This window comes from Alosa alosa, chromosome 21 (genome assembly GCF_017589495.1).
Source record: "Alosa alosa isolate M-15738 ecotype Scorff River chromosome 21, AALO_Geno_1.1, whole genome shotgun sequence".
Taxonomy (NCBI): domain Eukaryota; kingdom Metazoa; phylum Chordata; class Actinopteri; order Clupeiformes; family Clupeidae; genus Alosa; species Alosa alosa.
In genome coordinates this window covers 3,583,704-3,603,312 of record NC_063209.1, presented here as the reverse complement: position 1 = coordinate 3,603,312, position 19,609 = coordinate 3,583,704, and the positions used below count along the sequence as shown (strand labels likewise).

Genomic DNA, 19,609 nt, shown 5'->3' with positions numbered 1-19,609 from the left:
TCAGAACACTTCCAGCCACTGGATGAGGGGGTCTGTTTTTGTTTTAATGAGACCCAATGATCCCTAATCCGTCCACACAGAGGACGCGCGGTCTGTTGTGTTGTCGTTGTGTGTGCCGTCTTGGCTTCTTGTGTTGTGTGTCGGAGACGCAACCCAAATTTAGTTCACTCCAAAAACTCTTTTTTTCCCCCCACCCTCACACACACAGTTTTGATTATGGGACTCTCCTCTGCTCTTGAAGGTAAGTCAGTTAGTCACAAGCAGAGGGAGAACAATGAATAGATCAGATGAACCTCTTTTGTGATAATTTATTATTTGGTATAACACCAACTCATGCTGACTGAACATGTACAAATGTTCAAACCCAAGACAATCAGTCTGTTCACTCAAGACATCCCTCTCATTTCCAGCCACATGAAATGGGTAATTATTGGACATAAAATGACCATAAAACATATCCCGGCATTAATATACCAATTTCCCTTTTGCCCAAATGTTGGTCATATGGCGAAGGGAAAGGCAATTATTTCCATGCAGCTGTCAATATATTAAGTACGCAAATGCATTCTAATTAAACGTCATTTTTTTGAGGCATTTATCAAAACGGACAACTCCAAGGGGTTTTAGTATCCCCACAAAAACTCTTTACTCTGCCCCGACTGCATGATTGTAACCCCCTCAGCCCTGCATCTTGTCAATAACTCTTGTGAAGGGAGATGAAAAAGGGGGAAACAGGGACATAGAGAGAGGGAGATGAAGAGACTGACAGAGAGGCACACAGAGGGAGGGAGGGAGAGAGAGAGGGAAGAGGGAAGAGGGAAAAAAAGGGCCTGATGAGTTTGGCAAGAGTCGGACCGAAGGGGGGACAGATGGCGTGAAGTCTGCGGCTCGCTGGCGCTGCTCGCGTGGTGCTAAAATCCTCCTCTCTCACATTCCAACGAATCCAACCAGGAGGCTCAGGAGAGTAGAGCACCACTCCGAGCTCTTTGCTCCTCACTCGTGGAAGTCTCTGTTGGGGGGGGGGGGCGAGAGAGGGAAGAAGGGAGAGAGAGAGAGAGAGAAAAAAAACACAACAACAACAACAACATAGTGTCAGCCACCCATAACATCTCCACCAGTCTTACATTTGTATTAGCATGTGGGGGCCACTCAAGGGTTTACTGGCTTGTTAAGATGCACAGCTCTGTGAGTGGGAGATGGAGAGGACAGGGTCTCTGATCATTAATATGGTGAAAGGAGGGGAGCGGACCAAGTGCAACTCAACTGTAAAATCTCATTGAGTAAACACAGGGCCCGGCACACAGGCAAAGACTGTACAATCCATTTATATCAGAGGAAGAAAAACATAAGGAGCTTTGCAATTAGTCTCAGCAGCCAGCACATCAGTCCCTGGCCCCGATAAGGACCTCTCCCGTTAAGCGGTGGCAAGCTCGCCGTACAAGCCAAGAGGTCTGCTGGCCCTGTTGGACCACTACAGATTGGTCTTTTAGTGAGACTGGGGTAAGTATAGCACGCCGAGGCTTACACAAACAAAAAACCCTCAAGACTGATATGTGTGCTACTGAGGCTGGGGAAGAACATGATTATCACATGTTGCATTTGAAAGAAGATGTTCATTTAACCATATGATGTTTTTTTTTGTTTATTGTATAATTCTGGCTGTTAAGAACACTTAAGGCTTTTTTTTTGCAATCACTGCATTTTAGTCATTGTCATCTCCGTTTAATGTGCTGTTAATTGCTGTTGATGTATGAAACAGCCATGTGTTCCTGGCAGGAAACAGATGTGAGGGCCAGAGTTGCGCTTTTAAAATGGAGCTCTACATTCTCTGAAAACACTCTGCCTTTTATACCTGCATGACAATGAGATGCCATCAAAAGTTGCACAAGTACATACACAGACACGTACACAGACACGTACACACACACACACTCTCTCTCTCTTTCTCTCTCTCTCGCACACAAACACACAGGCACACAAATGAATTCAGAGGAATGTGGAAAAGCTGGATAAATGAGCGTTGGAGTCTTGTCAGATGTGCATGATCAATCGTTTAGAGTCTGGAGCAGCTGTATGTCATTTTGCACCAGCCTCCAGGTTCCCCAAAAGTCCTACCACAATACTGGCTGAATTTTTCTTTCTCTCTCCTTGTCTCTCTCTCTCTCTCTCTCTACTCACTCCTTCTCTCTCTCTCTCTCTGCCTCTGCATGGCTGCTCCCAGCCTTCTGTTAGTGCAGTCATACTAATGAATGACTCATCTGGGAATATGCAATACTGTGAAAAGGTCACAGGAGGCATGTGTATCACATTACTGTTAATGACGATAAAAAGAACAATCTGTAGCCATCTCTGTTGTTGTTTTCTACTATTGTGACTGAATTCCATGTTATTTCACGTGAACGTTTTTTTGATGTATAACATTTGAAGAATTTACATTTATATAGACTTTTTGTGTTTTTATGTGTGCATGCGAAATATTGAAATAAGAAAGTGTGTTTATTGACATGCAGGAGGTACTTGCAGGTCCATTATACTGTCCTTATGGAAAGTGTGCAATTTACCTTGTTCTGCAAACTGCATAAATTCAATAAATAATTTGCATTAAATGAGATGTCTTTTCATGATAAGATGCCATATTCAGGCAATTTCCTAAACCAATGCAATAATTCTAATGCCAAATAATATGCTTATTAGAATTGTTACTCTGCACTGGGGCATATGTAATTTGTTTTTAATAGTTAATAAATAGTGATTGTATGTACATACATAATGAGAATTACTGCAACAGGTATCTTGTTGAGTTCCATATCTAATTGAAGGTTTGGAAGTGAAATGTATGGCTTTGGTATCCTACTTCAATGGAGCACGTTGCTGCACATCTGACCTGCTGTTCAGCTACAGTTGTCCAAGTGCTTTTCACTTACTAACACTTATAGTTGCTTTATTATAATCACTTAAATGTAATATTAATTAGGTGGGCTGAAAAGTAAATTAATTCAATCAAGTGTGTGTGCCTGTTCCCACTGGCATTGAAGAGCTTACATATGATTTCATTTCTGCAGAAGTAGTCAATCTTAGTGTTCGCTTTGATCATTTGTCATTCGCTTTGTCATTACATTTTCAAAAAATAACTAAAATGAAAGCTATATTGTCCAATCAATCAACTCTTCTTTCCAATTCAAGACCTGACATATCCATTGATGTTTTCATAAACGGCCTGCCCATTTCAATCCATTATTTGCAGAAAGGAGTGCTTTAGGAAGACAAGTTCAATTTAAACATATGAATACAATGAACTGATTCTTGCTGATAGCTGTATGTTATCCACGTTTATCTTATGTGTTTTCACATGGAAATTGTGACACACAGCCTGTTAGGTTAGGTGAAACACGGAACATAGCATTCATTTGACCTGTTAGTCAGGAATCGACTATATTTATACAGTTCACAATGCTCATCCAATTGTGTATGAGACTCAGTTACTTTGACTGCCACTTAAGGCATATTGCATACCTACTGATTTGAGTAAAATGTGTTATTACAACATGCTTGAGTGAATGCACGGAGACTCAGCTTGCACTGTTCAGCTAGCCTGACGAGCCAGACCCACATTAAAATGTAGGGTCTGGGCACTCACCGTTTGCAGTGCTCAGTCCGAGGGGCGGGATAATCGGTTGTCTTTCAAATTCTCTCTGCACGCAATAGGACATATGAGTCCCATGCGTTTCCCACCAGCGGAGCTAGTTGGCTAGTTTAAACTTTTGCCAACTTAATAAAAGCTTAACTCGTGTCACACTGTTCACCAACAGCAACAAACACAAACAAACACCAGCCATACAAACCTTAAACATACACATCCAGTCAATCATAAGACAGCAGTCATGAATACCTTACAACATTACCAATGGCTCATTTGAATCATTACTAATGGCTCCCTGAAAAACTCTTGCGCATCTCCCTCTAACTGACCTTTACTCTGTAGCTCTATTAGAGTCATTTGGCTGTTGGAGAAAATCCAAAAGACATATGTTGTTCATTTCAGCAGGTGCTCACTGCACTGCATAAGATGAACTTCATTTCCCAGCTTCACAGGCTCCGAGGCAGACACAGGAACTTGCATCAGGTAAGCACAGCATGGTGTAATCTGATATCAGAGCACCTGTTGTAGTAAGGAATTTTGGCCTTAAAGGTGTTCACCATATATGTGTGTGCTATATTCAACCATGTAATCTTTTGGTGTGGTCTGTGAACATGTTAAAGAGGGAATTGCTGCTGTAAGCAGAAAGTGAAGGGGAGATTTATGAGGCAACATCTGTGGAATGCCATGTTCAAGGTGTTTGTGAAATCATGTTGTGTGTGTGTGTATGGATGTGTGTGAGTCTTCGAGAAAGGCTGTGTAGACCCCTGCTCCGGCGGGCTGGCGCCCAAGACCTTATTTACTGTCTTGGGGTCAATCTTGACTGGATTCCATAGATGTCGGTCGTTATGGGATACAACCTTATAGATAAGGTCAACTCTTGGGTAACCAAGTTGTAAAATGGTTTGCGTACCATTAATGGAGATGTCATGTCTTGTCTGACTTGTCAGGGGGGTATAAAAAGTGTTTCCTTGTTTGTTGCATCAGACTGCGTCTGTTAACAACACGACGTAGGTCTCCGGATATTCGTGAATAAAGCTCTCTGAGATTTCTGACTCTACTCCCGGCTAGCTGAGACTTCACTCCTACACTGTCCAGATCCATTTAATGAAACAGGCTTTACAGCATGACTAACCAAAGAAATCCGCTGACAAACGAGGATTGTTGAAATAATTTCACATCACTCTTGACATCCACAACAGTACACATTAGTGCTTATTAGACCTAAGACTACACCAACATGAAGCCATAGCTGAGTTGCACTGAGCTGAATGCTCATATGATGCTCCACTGAATGATCAACTTAGGGGCCATATGTGAAGCTCTTCCATTGACTTGCATTGCAATACACTGAGGTCCAAAGTGGTACTACAAGAGAGTACAGTCCAAACAGGGCCCAAAGCTGGCTGTTTAGTATGCTAACTCTGGTGAACAGGGCCCAAAGCTGGCTGTTTAGTATGCTAACTCTGGTGAATAGGGCCCAAAGCTGGCTGTTTAGTATGCTAACTCTGGTGAACAGGGCCCAAAGCTGGCTGTTTAGCATGCTAACTCTGGTGGACAGGGCCCAAAACTGGCTATTTAGCATGCTAACTCTGGTGGATATCTCGGCAACACAGAGCACAGGTGTTTAGACATTATATCAAAACGTATTTTTCTTCACATACTATCACTGTTTCTAGGTTAATGTTGAATGTTTTCAACAAAAAAAAAGGCTAAAGCAGTACTTTTCATTTATTCTGTGAAATGCATATTTAATTCCCATGTATACCATGCATTTTAAATAAACCTTCAGTTAATATGACGATGTCATAAAACGAACATGCCACATGGGAATCTACTGCTCGACTGCCTCAAGTTTTACGACACATTGTCTTCGGTAATTTAGCAGTAATATGATGATGGGTCATTGTCATAAGAGCTCTCATTGATTGATGCTTTGATACCCTGTAATATTAGCTGTTCAAATAAAGTGTCCACGAGAGGGCCAGTAAGGTGTTGAGGCGTATCTGTCTGACTTGGGTTATCCATACAGGCTAGTTCATGGCTTTTAAATGCCATTGTTTTAATGGCTTAGTGCTATGCTACTGAACCCCAGCCAGATAATGGTGGCACACGATGTGATTCTCCATTCAGTGCAGTGCTTTAAAATAGCCTGCCAGTGAATGAGGCGTAATTGTAGCACTAAACACAGTGGTGTCAGTGGAATGGCATCAATTTGCCTGTAGTGAGTCCTCCCTTCAAATAAAACACACACACAGACACACAGACACACACACACACACACACACACACACACACAGTATAGGGACTAATTCATACACTTACACAGGCAGTCACACAAACACAACCTCACACACAAAGACACATGCATGGAAGTGCGTGTACATGCATGCACGCACACACACACACACACACACACACACACACACACACACACACACACACACACACACACACACACACACACACACACACACACACACACACACATTGATTGTCTCTTGCCTCTGTCTAACATTAGTATGTTTTTTCTTCAGCCATGGAGACCTCATCCTGGGAAATTGAGCAATTTCTGATTGAAAACAGTGCCTGTAATTAGAGCTCTCACTATTTGTAACCACTTGGCATTACATTAGTATGCAAAGCTGGCAGACAGCTAATCTGAGGGAAAACGTTTGTTTCCTTAATTGCCCTCTTAGGACAAAAGTGAAGGGGGTGGTGGTGGGGGGGTGCAGTGGAGAGTATAATGTTAACATGCTGTAGGAGGAACAGGGGACGCTATGTGCTGTGGATATGGCTCCCTGAACACAGAGGTTAAACTGTTAAACCCCACTAATGGGTTTGTGAAAACACACACACACACACACACACATACAGGACACTCACACAACACACACACAGGTCACTCACACAACACACACGCACACAGAGTCTCTCACACACAATGGCAATATCGGCGAGATTATCCACGCTAATATCAGTGTCAGTGAGTGGCCAGTAAAGGTGACAGATGGGGTCACCAGAGTGACTCTATTTGGGTTAGGAGGTCATTCTCACTGAAGTTAAAAGGCTGATCTGACTGACTGACCGATGCCATCTAAAAATGACCCACACTGACCAGCCACTAAAAGACACACATTACATCCACATCACACTCAGATCTCTCATAATATACTAGGTTAAAATACACAAAATGGACAACAATTTACTCATGTCATCTGAAAGCATTCATATAATGAACATTTGCATTGCATATGCATACTTCCATTTCTTAATTTGTATAGACCCTTTCAACAATAAAAAAACAAAAACAATGCTTGAACGTTCTATTTGGTTCCCAATCTACTTCCTCTGCATTAAGATAACATATGGAATTTTAAAACGGAAGCCTTGTGGGGCCAACTATGATGCTGATAATGGAACTCTCTTGAAAGGGTCTATACACATCTTACTGTATTATGCTTAATATATATGAATATGTTCATATGCATATCAGTGTTGCTATCCACATCTTTTTTATGGATCTTTATAGTTCTCACAGTTATTCACATTTCCCCTGATTAAGTCATCTGCATTGGTGGTCATAATTAAAAGTTATTTAAAAGGATTTTTAACATAATGATATCGTGTTCATTACAGAGGGATTTTAGGTCAGCTCTCATGTGTGTATTCCATTAGAATATTTAGGCATTGCATAACGTGACTACTACTTAAACACCATAAGAAAAAAAATGTTTATGAATATTAATGCCTTTATGAGAATCAGTGATTTAAACTGTGTATCAGGAGAGTGATCCAACCTATGAACCAAATGCATGCATGTCCCTCCAAAAATCTCAATACGACTTCAAAGACTTTAAAACAGCCCATTTCTCAGGAGAGTGCTCTTGGCCTCATTGGCTCTGTCCGGCACACTAACTGGCTCTAATATCAAACTTCCAACTTTTACAGGGTTTTCTCTCTCCACCTCTGCCACAGATGATCACCTCGTTTGTGGGAATGAGTTTTTTTTTTTTCTGTACCTAATCTCACTTATCCAGGCTGCGTAAGAGACGTCCGGCTCATCACGCCGAACAAAGGCAGAAACTTGGGGGACTTGTAAGGGGAGTTGGAGATAGGAATGTAGCGCAGTTCTGTAGGGAGGACTGTGAGCAACAACAGCCTGCAGGAGCACTAAGAATCTAGTGCTGGGGACAGAGTGATGGGGAGGAGGGGACTGCTTCAGCTCATTTCTGTTTCAAAATGGCTTTACTTTCTTTGTTTGTTTCTTAAGTGTCTGGGTGGACTGGGCGAATACACACGCTCGGCATAAGAGATGCAGTCACCATGAGTATTTCAAAGCGAGCTGTCACAGGGTATTAGAACTATGCTCTCGCATGCATTTGTTTTTTTTTTTCCTGGTTCCTGTGAATAAATTACTTACATGAAATCCTATTGTGTCTCTTCTCAATGTAAACACTGAACGATAACCGCTGCTGTTGTGACAAATGTGACAAAATAGCACAGGTCTTCTCACAAAGCCAGCGTTTTGTTTACGGCTGCAAACTATTCTAATAAGGTGGCACCCCACCCAGGAGAGGTCAGTCGAGGTAATACCTGAGATATCATCCTTTGCAGAATTGCTGATCTGGATTCAGTAAGCCATAAACTACATGGTCCATGTTTTTGGCAGCATGTAAGCAGTCGCTTGTCTCGTGTCGGGCATTCCGAATCGCGGCTTTGCTCCTGCAGTGAGCACACCGAGGCCATATCACCATAATCATCCATTACATATTCTTCTCATTGAGTTTGGTTGAGTTACACCATGACATTAAGCAGCACTGTTCACTTCTTGACCATGGAAGTCACACTGTTTGGCTTGCTCCATGATTTTTGCAGGCCATTCAACAACAATGGTGGCATGAAGCCAAACTCAGATCACAGACAGCTTTAGGAGCTGACGAGGAAGCCACCATTGAGAGGAGGCGCCCAGTGCCAGAGCACAAGAACATACACTTGTACAGTCATATTCCATGTTTAATGTTATGTCTGTGTTATTGTAATGTTGATAAAGCCCACCATGTGCTCCGCAAACAACACAAGGTGGAATGGATCTTTTCCCTCATAGTCCAGTGTAATCGTCTGCAGACAAATCCACAACATGAACTGCCGTGGCTATTGAAATGGCTCAGTGTGCCATGCCCTAGTTCTACTTGCATCCATTTAAATGGGATGCTCTGGAAACTTCGGTGACTGTATATGAAAATATTGACTGTTTTTTAGTCCCTGGAAGGAGCTCTCAAGTAGGACCACAGAGTTGAAACTGAACACAAACACATTAACATTTGCCACACATCAAAGCCAACACTCTAGTGGCCCTGAGACAATTTAAAAGTGATTTCCAGTGGTCTGGCCTACATGCAGGAAGGTTGGCATAGAAATCATGCAAAAGAAAAATAAAAGCTTTCAAGTCAGAGGTTTACTGTTTAGATGCATGCTTATTTTAAATGTAAGAAAATTATATCCATGTCTTGTTTCCTTGCAATTTACTTATTAAGTTAGTGTAACAAAACATGATGTTGTCAGTGTTAGTAAACATGATGCTGAAAAAAAACAACAGAATTCCTTCTTTTCTGCCTCATTTTTGCTGAATAGTGAGCCTCTCCAACAAAATCTATCTGCAAAATGATTTATGATGTCTTCATTGGAATAAGAATGAATCCGCCAATGACACCATAATTATATCCGGAAAATTAGAATACCCACGATGTTTAATGCGATATAATTTCCTGAACACGATTAATCCGCGTGTGTATGGGGGTGTTCTGTATCCCATTCTATTTTTCATTTTCATTTTTTTTTTTTCTGCAATTGCAATTAAGTCAGGAGTCTGGAAAGGAGGCAACTGTGCGGCAGTGATGAGCGCAAGGTAAGGGCCAAAACAGAGATGACGGGTAAAATCAGCTGTCACTTGTGGACTCTCAGAATTCACCCTAAAGATCATTTTAATTGTAGCCTGGTTTATTACGCCAGATATGTGCAGACAACATGTTGTATTGCAGACGTCGGAAGTGAGTTGTGATCCCCTGCCTTTTATCAATAGTCGTTGTAGGCTACATGTGCACTAATTATAGCAGACAGATTTACAGTCTTGAAGTTTTACAGTTATTCTCAGATGGGCAATTGAGGGATTTAGTTGAGTGACTTGTATATTTCAAACGAGAGAGTTGCACGTCCTTAATAAATTGTGATTCGTTGGTGATTTGTCGCCATGTTTAGTTGTCTGACTCATGTCAATTATGCAGTTTTCTGATATTCACAGGATACTTCTAAGACAAATTTGAATCTATGGCATTACTATTCAACCTCTCAGGCTCTTTAAATTGCTTCAGCAAATTTATCCAAGAAAATAACTACCAAATGTGGAACCCAAAGAGTGCTCCGTCCTCCTCAATATGCAAACAGACAAAAAACAGTAAAATTCCTTAGAAGGTGTTATACTATTATCCGTGGTGACTACATTCCAGAACAAGACGAGTCCAGTCATGCCTGTGGATATTTATTATATCGTGAAATAAACTTGCCTTGGGAAAGAATAGTAGCCTATATTCTATGCTGACAAAGAGAAAGAGCAGGTAGCACCATCCCCTACAAGGTGACAGGCAAATAAATCAGCACATGCGCTCTCCATCTGAGTTTGTGTTGCAGATTTTTCTTTCCCTCACTGAAATCTTATCAAAAGATATCAGTCTTACTGCGTCTTCAAATACATAATAAGTGACCCTAATAAAAGAGACTGACCCAAAGTCATGTTTAATTATCTATCTGTGTATCACGTTGTGTGTGGGGCCTGAGAATCTGTCTGTCAGACTAGGGCATTAAGAAAAAACACTAAAAGAAAACAACTCGGCAAAAGCAACTTCTGTAGAGCGATAAGCTGTGCAGGTGCACGTTACAGTTTTAGCTCTATAAAATGAGAGCTATATTAGATGTGCATGGTTTCCTAACAGGCATAGTGTGCAACCTGTTGTAGAAACGCCAGCCTCTGATTCCAAAACAGGCTATAAATGAAATCGTCTTGAATATAGAATACCTTTTAAACTTTCGATAGAAATTTAAGACATGAAAGAAGACCGTTAGAATTCACATGCAAAATTAATTTCCCAATTTCAAATCGACAAAAAAGGTTGAATTAATGGGAAATCGTGAAACGAAAAAGTGTGCTATAACCCACGTCCTTATGATGTCTTTATAAATGAATGTCGGTATGAGTGAGATTATGTTCAATAGATATGTGTTTGAGTATTTTTTAATTCTTAACGAAATGTTGTAGGAATAGGCTGTATCATCACATATGTGCTTGCACTTGCAGACTTTCCCACAACGAACAAAATTTGAAATTTGTTTGAAATGTTTTCAGAATAGACCTTAGCCTACATATTTAAAACAAATATGTATTCAGCAGACGCATTAATAATGAAGGCCTGTACTCAGGACCTAATGATCATTTTAAAAACTTTTTTGGAACATTTGTTATTTAAGCAAAACTCTCTCTCTCTCTCTCTCTCTCTCTCTCTCTCTCTCTCTCTCTCTGTCTTACACACACGCATGCAGCTACGGACAGGGGCGCCTGCAGGAATTAATGCTATGATACGCACACCCATCACCCCCAAAAAAAAAAAACGTTCACGCGTGGACAGTATTTTCCCTTTAGGTTCGTGCATACATAGCATTACAACATCCACATGCAATAATGCAACAACAACGTCTACAATTACCTATTCATTTGGGCAACTTTATACATCCCTATACAGGCTAAAGCTACCTTTAGTTGTGTTATAGCTACTGTAACGTCTGGCTTTAAACAGCTGTAATGCAGTCGTTCTGACAAGCACACCAATTGTTTAGCCAACCTTGTTCTTGCCCATCTTGAATAGCTCCTCTAGCTTTGCTGCCTCCATCCTTTCTGTTTTCGTTGTTTAAACTTGTGATATCCATGATGAGTATTGAGTTAGTGAATTAGCTCAACATTGTGTGCTGATAACCATATAGAAAGCCGAGTAAAAGAAAACAAGTAGCCTATGCGTGCCTGCGTGCGTATTCTCTCCTGCTCAAACATGTGTGCGCGTTAAAAGTGTTCACTAACTTTACTTAATAGAAAATTGTAAATAGCCTGATGCCATGCAACTAATGCGATACTGTGCATAGTTGGAAAGGTATGATGGGCCAATATGGTGTGAATATACACACACACAAGGTACATTTTCTCTCGTTGTTGAGTGATGGTACGGACGTACACCTGCAGGCGCGCCTGGCTACGGACACACAAACTTACAAAAATAAGCAAATGAAGGAAAAAGAAGGTCTAGCTTTAATGTCATATATCATAACTTTTTATTTCTATCTGGTACACATAAATACTTGCAGGGGGTGAACAGATCTTCAAATGTTAAAATTAATCCACTGAATAGTGATTATTATTTGATTACTTTTATTATTTGAAATTAAATGCCTTATGACTTTGAATTAATTCTCTGGCAGAACAAGTTCCGAGGCCCGTGCGTTAGGCATAACTGTTGTACATATGATACAACTTACCCTATCTTGTCTTACATACTTAACCCAAGGTTATTGCACATGTTATAAAGCAGGATAATTGTATAGCCTATATGTTGACATATGTAGGCTAACACATATTTGAAACGACCTAGGCGGACTTCCTTATTGCGGCAGAAATTAAGTTGTGAATGGATGTAACACTTCCTAAAGTTAGTCAATTGAGAGTTGAGGCCAAATGGCTTTGGAGGAGGGTTGAATCGGACTCTGTGTGTACATTAAGGGTCCAGTGTTCCGGCAACAAAGGCGAACTAATCCAAGCAGTTTACACAATGCACAGGGCCGTGTTTACATGGGATAGAGGCCTTGCCTTTTTCAAACAGATATAACTACTCAAGTGGTGCATCCAACATGTGAAAAGAACCCCCTCTTTACGAGAGGGAGGGGGGATTTATAAGGGTGACATGCTTATTGCACCTTTCTTTTACCAAACTTGAACGAACGAGAAAAACACTCTTTTTTACCTTACCTTCTTGAAATAGGGGAATGGTAGTTCAGCGGATCACTCACTCACAGAGCATCAGTCATTCTGTTGACAACCACAAGAGAGAAATGAGTATAGCTTAGCCTAGACTACACCAACCTACAAAACAACAAAACGGTCATGCTACATTACAAAAAGTTTCACTTTTTCAAACTTCTGCCGTCAAAATTCGAAGGAAAGTTGATGCCCAAAATGTTGTAAATATGAATAATTAACTTTTCCCAACGAGCACATGAAAGATTGGTTGTGTGCAGAAAGTATCCCCTTTTTGCATGAGTAATTCAGAACATATAAATAAATCATTTTGAAGATGGCATAAAATGTCCTCTGTATTGTCAAACTTGACGAAAGTATCAATATTTTCATTGGAAATTGCGACTTCAAATGCAGCAGTTTTTTCTTGTCATTTGGCGCATAGGGGCACTCATTTTGGGTTTCATATATTTCGCTCACACTAATTTCCAACTATTTAAAAAAAATGTTAAACCTCGTTTGAAATAGAAGTGCGTTAAAATATGTTTATTGTTACGTGGTCATCAGTTGATGAATCACATATTGAACAGCATATTGCAGGCGATCAAATCTTTTAAAATACTTAATGCGTCACACATTTCTGTGGCCAACAGGTCTTTATATTAGCATTTAGGCATTTAAGTTGCATTTGGGCAAAAGTAGGCTACTCATTTTGTTGCTGTTCTTTATGGGCATATTATTCACTTGGGAAATACTATAGCCCAAAAGTGGAGGACAGGTGGACAGGTTTGAGCTCAAAATGATAGAGCAGGGTGTTTGGGCAACTATCTGCACAGCTATGAACTGCTGCACAAAGGTAACAAGTTTATTAACCCCATTCTGCAACATAAACAAATAGCGGACACGACTGTCCAGTGCCAAGCGAACAGTGAGAATGGATGTGCCAGACAAGCTCACAGTAAAACCATGTGCACTGCAATTGACAAAGGTCCCCTTTTTATGAATACCATTCAATAAATCTTAAGACTATATGAGTGTCTAGTCCGCGCATATTTCTCTGGCCAGGGCATATTTCAGTCAGTTCTGTGCTATTTTGTCGATGACAGGATATCTCACTTTAAAAATGTTCTTCTATGGAGATGTCATATAAACACATTGACTTAATAAAACTCAGGGTAAGAATTCAACATCTAGATATTTTATCATGATGCAACTTGCTTGACTGCTGAGACACGGGCTCCACATTTGGAAAAGAAATCAACTGCAGGACACATTCATTTTGTCATTCTGTGGGGAAGGGAAGGGAAGATGGCTCGCTATTTTAGCAGCGCTGAATTCCTGCAAAGAATTGAAATATTTGGTTCTAATCCCCCTGTAATCCCCGTTCTCAGGGCGCGCAGTTATAAAGGCCAGACATCACGAGGGGCACAGGTTGCATCTCAGGTGAGTTGCCCTGTGGGAGAGCTCGCGAGCTGTCCTTGTGCGCACGTCGACCACAAAATAAGATTACAAGATCATTATTGTTCAGCCCGTCTTTTTCTGAGATTCTTTAATTTAATTAAAACGCTTGTTTCGACTAAACTCAGGTTGGGGTCATAAGAGGACGTCGCCTAATAAATATTTGGCCTCGCATATGCTTTTCATTACATTAATATGACGCATTTGCTTAATGAGCATATACTTCTGTGCATGAGATTGTGCGATGACATGACTACTTTTCTTATACAACGTTATTTTAATATGAAGGAAAGTCATGAACTAGTCCAATAGATTAGGACATTTATGAGCACAAGCAGCCAATCAACCAATCTTTTTATTAATCTGTTGCGGCTTTGCATGTGCATGTGACCAGAATAACCAAGTATAGGCCTAACCATTTTCATAACTATTACATCTCTCAGCAACACATAAAGGAAATAGTCAAAATGTCATCCACAATGGGCCACTTCAACACGTATTGACGGCACCATTTTCATTTTAAAACGGCAACCAAATCTCATGACATTCTACTAGACCGCTGGCGGTGAAATGTGAGTCACTCATTTAATTAACTTCTAAACATTCTTATTCATTAGCTGTCAGAGAAGTTTGGAAGATTCCGTCTCTTCACTCCCTGCTTCTCTCCTGTCAGTCTTCACCGCGACGGGCTGAGACACAGAGGCTGACGTGGATAGATCGCTCAAACCAGTTCTCAGGGGACCTGGACTTCAAAGAGGACCAAACCACACAACGAGTGCACTTAAAGCAAGCGCCAGTCTGACAAGAGAACAATACAAATATGAATGTCATTTTTGTCAAACCAAACTGAACACTGACAAAAATTCTTAAAACATTCGAGGAAGTGGAGAAACAAGGGTTGCACCCTGTCGCACATGGCGACACCTCCACAGAATTTCAATCCGTGTGCCCACAAATGCAGACTTTTATCCAACTTCTTCAAATGTAACCTATATTTTGAAGTAGTAAAAGGTTATTGCATCATGTCCGCGTTTTTTGCAATAGCAAAGGGTTTAAACTCTTCAGTGAAACACAAGATAACTCATAATTTCCACAATTATGTTTAAAACTTAAGCCATGAACTTCATGAAAACTTTACTGAAATCATTTAGCGATGGAGTAGACAATTCAAAAATCGTGAAATGTATATTATGTTTAGCATAGGCTATAGACCTTTCCATATTTGCCATGATCACCCTTGTAGCGTGTCACATATGGCTGATTTTATTTTCATCCTCACAGCACCTGTAAGCTATCTGATAATCATCACATCCATTATTGTGCCTTCATCTGCTCATCTCAGAGGTAGAGGTAAGTTAAATGTATCACTCCCAAAACAATTTTACACATTTGTCCGATGGCAGGATAATGCAATACTAAGCAAGACAAGGAATGGAAGGGAAATTCATTGAGCTATGCCTCTATAATAAACCTTATCACCACCAGATCACCAGAACATAACTAGAATTCTACAAAAGCTTGCAATGTAGTCATATATGAATTATTTGGCTATATAAGGTGTTTTACATGACTACAGGTCAACACCCTTAATCCTCAAAGGGTCTTGGTAGAAGACTACTTTGCTTTGCACTGTAGTCTCTCAAGGTCGCAACCCTGCTGGAAATATGGGCTGCCATAGCAACACAAAGATGGCTTCTAAAGGCTTAGCATAATTCTCTCTTAATAGAAAAATAACAGCGCCAAATCCTGTCCTTAGTGAGCTAGCTTATTCGATGGAGGCAGGCTCCCACCTGTGATGCACATAGTCATCACACCAATGTGCAAAGTCCACAGCAAAATGAAAAGAGTCCATTTAAAGAATGGAGGGGGGCCGGGGGCACTGCGACTGGGGGCCTCTGATCAAGCCAGATTCTTTCTGCAGCTGAAAACAGCCAACAATATGCTCCAGAATAGCTGGAGGTTGTATGAGCTGAAAAGCAAATCAAAGACACAGCCCTCCTACACAACCCAAGTGGAAAAATACCTTTTCTTCGTTGTAAATTCTGAAATTCTGTTTTCTACACGGCAGTGAACTTACTGTGACTGATGGTGCTTCATATGACAAATTAAATTATATATTTTTTTAAATGGCATATGTCGTTGATTGGCTTGTAAGAGATGCTATATGGTAATTTCCATCTACCCAAATAATCAACCCTTCCCCCTTCTCTCACTGTCTAAGAACAGACCACCAAATTACAGCTACCCTCAGCCTTACCCCGCCCTGTTTCCTCTTTGTTACTGGAAGCAAAAGCAATAGATCATAATAAATCTCATACGTGTATTTAACTGCAACTTGTCGTTTATAGCTCTGTAAGCTTTTCTTTATAGCATACCATGTTGTTAATGTACCCAACATTCATATAGGGCTACAGAATGTGTGTTATAGGACAGGACTGTTAATGAAACTACACTGGCTTGTATGCATTTTAGGAGCTTGAATACGGAGCTGTCTTTCCAGTCCCCCACATTAGAGTATGTTCATGAACAAGCTCAGCTGCCATGAGTAACCTATTCAATTGAGATATTTAGTCTGCCTCCCTCCCTTGTTAGCTCTCTCTCTCTCTCTCTCTCTCTCTCTCTCTCTCTCTCTCTCTCTCTCTCTCTCTCTCTCTCTCTCTCTCTCTCTCTCTCTCTCTCTCTCTCTCTCTCTCTCTCTCTCTCTCTCTCTCTCTCTCTCTCTCTCTCTCTCTCTCTCTCTCTCTGTCTGTCTGTCTGTAATGTTCCCCTCTCATCTATGGCAATTATCCTTGTATGTCCAGGCTTTATATCTGACTTTCTCCAAAATGAGATGACTTTCAACCTTATTTGCTGGCGCTGACACCTGAATGTGTGGAACTCATTTTCTGTCCTATTTACAAGTCTATTGCAGGTAGTCTAACTGCCACAACAGCTCTAACTGGAGAATCACACAGAATAATTGAATAGAATTATAATACGCTCTCAGGTTCAGACAGGAATAGGCTGATTGCTTGCGGCTGTTGTCCACTGGACCTATCTGTGAAATCGCCCTTCTACGAGCATCTGAGGCATGATATCATTTGTCTACCTAGACTGTTATGCAATGTTTATCAGAGAATCGCAGGAGGTGAAGGGGCTATGATAACCCTAAGGATGAGGTTATTGGGTTTAAAAAGGGCGATTTTGTCATGTAAATGAATTTTCACTCATCATTGTCTCCTATGAAAAGGCTTTTTTTTTGTGTCTGTTGGGGTTATATTCAAAATACAATTTTCTACATCTCTGCAAATATTTCTTGTCTGTTCTTTTGTGTGCTGCATACATCCCACAACAAAGGCACAGGCTCTAAGTGAAACACTATGCTGCCCTTTTCGCTAGATATTCCACAATTTTTTAAGAATTGCCTTTTGTTGGTGGTGTCTATAGACTCCTCGACGTGACCCTTGCTGTGTTCTTGACGCTCAACCCTTATTGTGAGCAGATTCGGTTTGGTATCTCCAGCCTGAATAGGGTGTGACAATCACAGTGGCCAATGTGAAGGGTCGCTCGGCTGTGTACAGTTCAGTTTGAATGCAGCGAGGAGCGATGGAGACAGCGGAGTAATTAAATCTGTACAGTAGGCAGGACTGACCAGCGCAAGGGCGGCCTCCCCTGCTGATCACCCGGGAGGAGCCCGCCGAAGCTCTTCCAAAGCCTCCTGTTTCAGAGACTTAAACCGGCCACCTTTCCACATCAAAGCACACCGGAGCGCCGTTTTCTCAAGGACTAACGTCTTCAGGAAAGAATGGCCTCTGCTGAGAAAAGGACACTGGTGCTCTCATTTGCCTTGCATGGACACCCCTCCCCCCTCACGCAGCGACCCCCCACCACCTACACCCACCACTAGCAGACCTGCGCCGCACCACCACCAGCACCACCTCCACCACCACCATCACCTCCACCAGCACCACCCCCCGGCCCCCGGGTGAGCGGCTCGGGCCTTATCCTGCGCGGCCACTGCTATCTGTGGAGATCACACGGAGAGGTGTGGAAACTTAAAGGCGCGGAGTTACTGTGCATCCTACCAGGAGTCTTAAAAGCCTTAATTTAAAACGCGCTCAATATGCCGGTCAGGGCTTTCAAAGTGCCGCATACCCTCTAGCCCCAGCAAACTCAAAGGGCATTGGTGCGCGCTCAGTGAGGGGAATCTGGCCCCCATTAATTTAATGAGTCCAGGGGTATTAGTATGCCCAAACAGACTCTGAAGGCTCCCTTTTCTCATCCGACGGCAGGAGTTTTACAGAGCCAATCCACCCAGCTCGGGAGTGACAAAGGGGAGTGGAGAGAGAGGTGCGTGCGGCTAATCTCAGATCAGTTTCCAGCTGTCTGTCCTCTGAGAGCCATTTCCAACAGTTAGCTACTCACTGCACACGTAAGAAACGTGCGCTTGCCGAGAAGCATGTAGCAAGCTGCTTACATTGTTATGACACGGCTAGAGTTGTGCTTTGCCTTGAATGAGAATGGCTTGGAGTGGTGTTTCTACAAAGAGCTTGACAGTGACCCAGATCGGTGTTTTCATTTGTGTCAGTGTTCCGTGTGAGGAACACAGCAAGTACACTCTGGCGTAGTACTAGTGGTGGAACCATTTGTTGTCAATGAGTACCCAGAAATACATAATTGTATACCAACAGTTCTTTGCATTTTGTATTTACACAGGTATGTATGTATGTAAGAAGTAGGCCACTGCACATTTGCGTGTTTTTTTCTCTCTCTTTTTCCTTCTAATGTTCAATAATGAGGGAAAGGAGCAGACATGTATTTGCATAATCTCACCCCAGTACTCCTGCAGTCTGGAATCACTGTGGTCGTACCAGCTGGAGTTGGGAATTTCAGCAATGTTGTCGTCCCCCCTCCTTGTCCATCCCCCCGACGCGTCCCATCTGAGGTCCATTAGCTCTCCATCTGACGGCGAGTGTGGTCGTGGGCGGGGCCGCGCGGCGTGTGACGTAGCGCTGCCAGTCAGCCACCAGACACGGGGCACCCCGTCACGCAGCGTGAGCCGGCAGCCCGACGCGACGCGACGCCCCGTCACCTGCAAGAGATTAAGGAGACAGAGGAGCGGGCCTGGGTCCCCCGGACCAGGAAGTAGCAGCTGCCTGGAGCTAATTAAAGGGCCGGTAATGGAGCTCCAGCGCCGCAGCACATCAAACGCCTCGCAGCGCGCCGGGTTCGCGCGCCCACCTCTGGGGGTGTCAGGGCCTGACGCGACCGGGTCCTGGGTGCATGCTGGGCATGGGGCGCGACCTGTGGGCCGAGGGTCACCAGAGAGCAGGGGGCAGAGGTGCTGGACTGGCGTGCTGAACAGGCCTCACCTGTGGCCGCTGTGTGCCAGGCTGCGGTGTCTGTGTTTCTGTGGTGACTCTGACCTGCAGAGAGAGAGAGAGAGAGAGAGAGAGAGAGAGAGAGAGAGAGATAGACAGAAG

General features: G+C 42.2%; 1 long non-coding RNA gene across 1 annotated transcript; it reads right to left on the bottom strand.

The window, feature by feature from the left end:
- Positions 1–688: 688 nt before the first annotated feature.
- On the bottom strand, positions 689–19,109 carry LOC125285998. The gene is made up of 3 exons (XR_007192114.1): positions 18,960–19,109; positions 12,702–12,761; positions 689–1,009 (listed from the first exon to the last, which is right to left on the bottom strand). It is a non-coding gene; the product is annotated as an uncharacterized LOC125285998 (long non-coding RNA).
- Between the last annotated feature and the right edge of the window lie 500 nt (positions 19,110–19,609).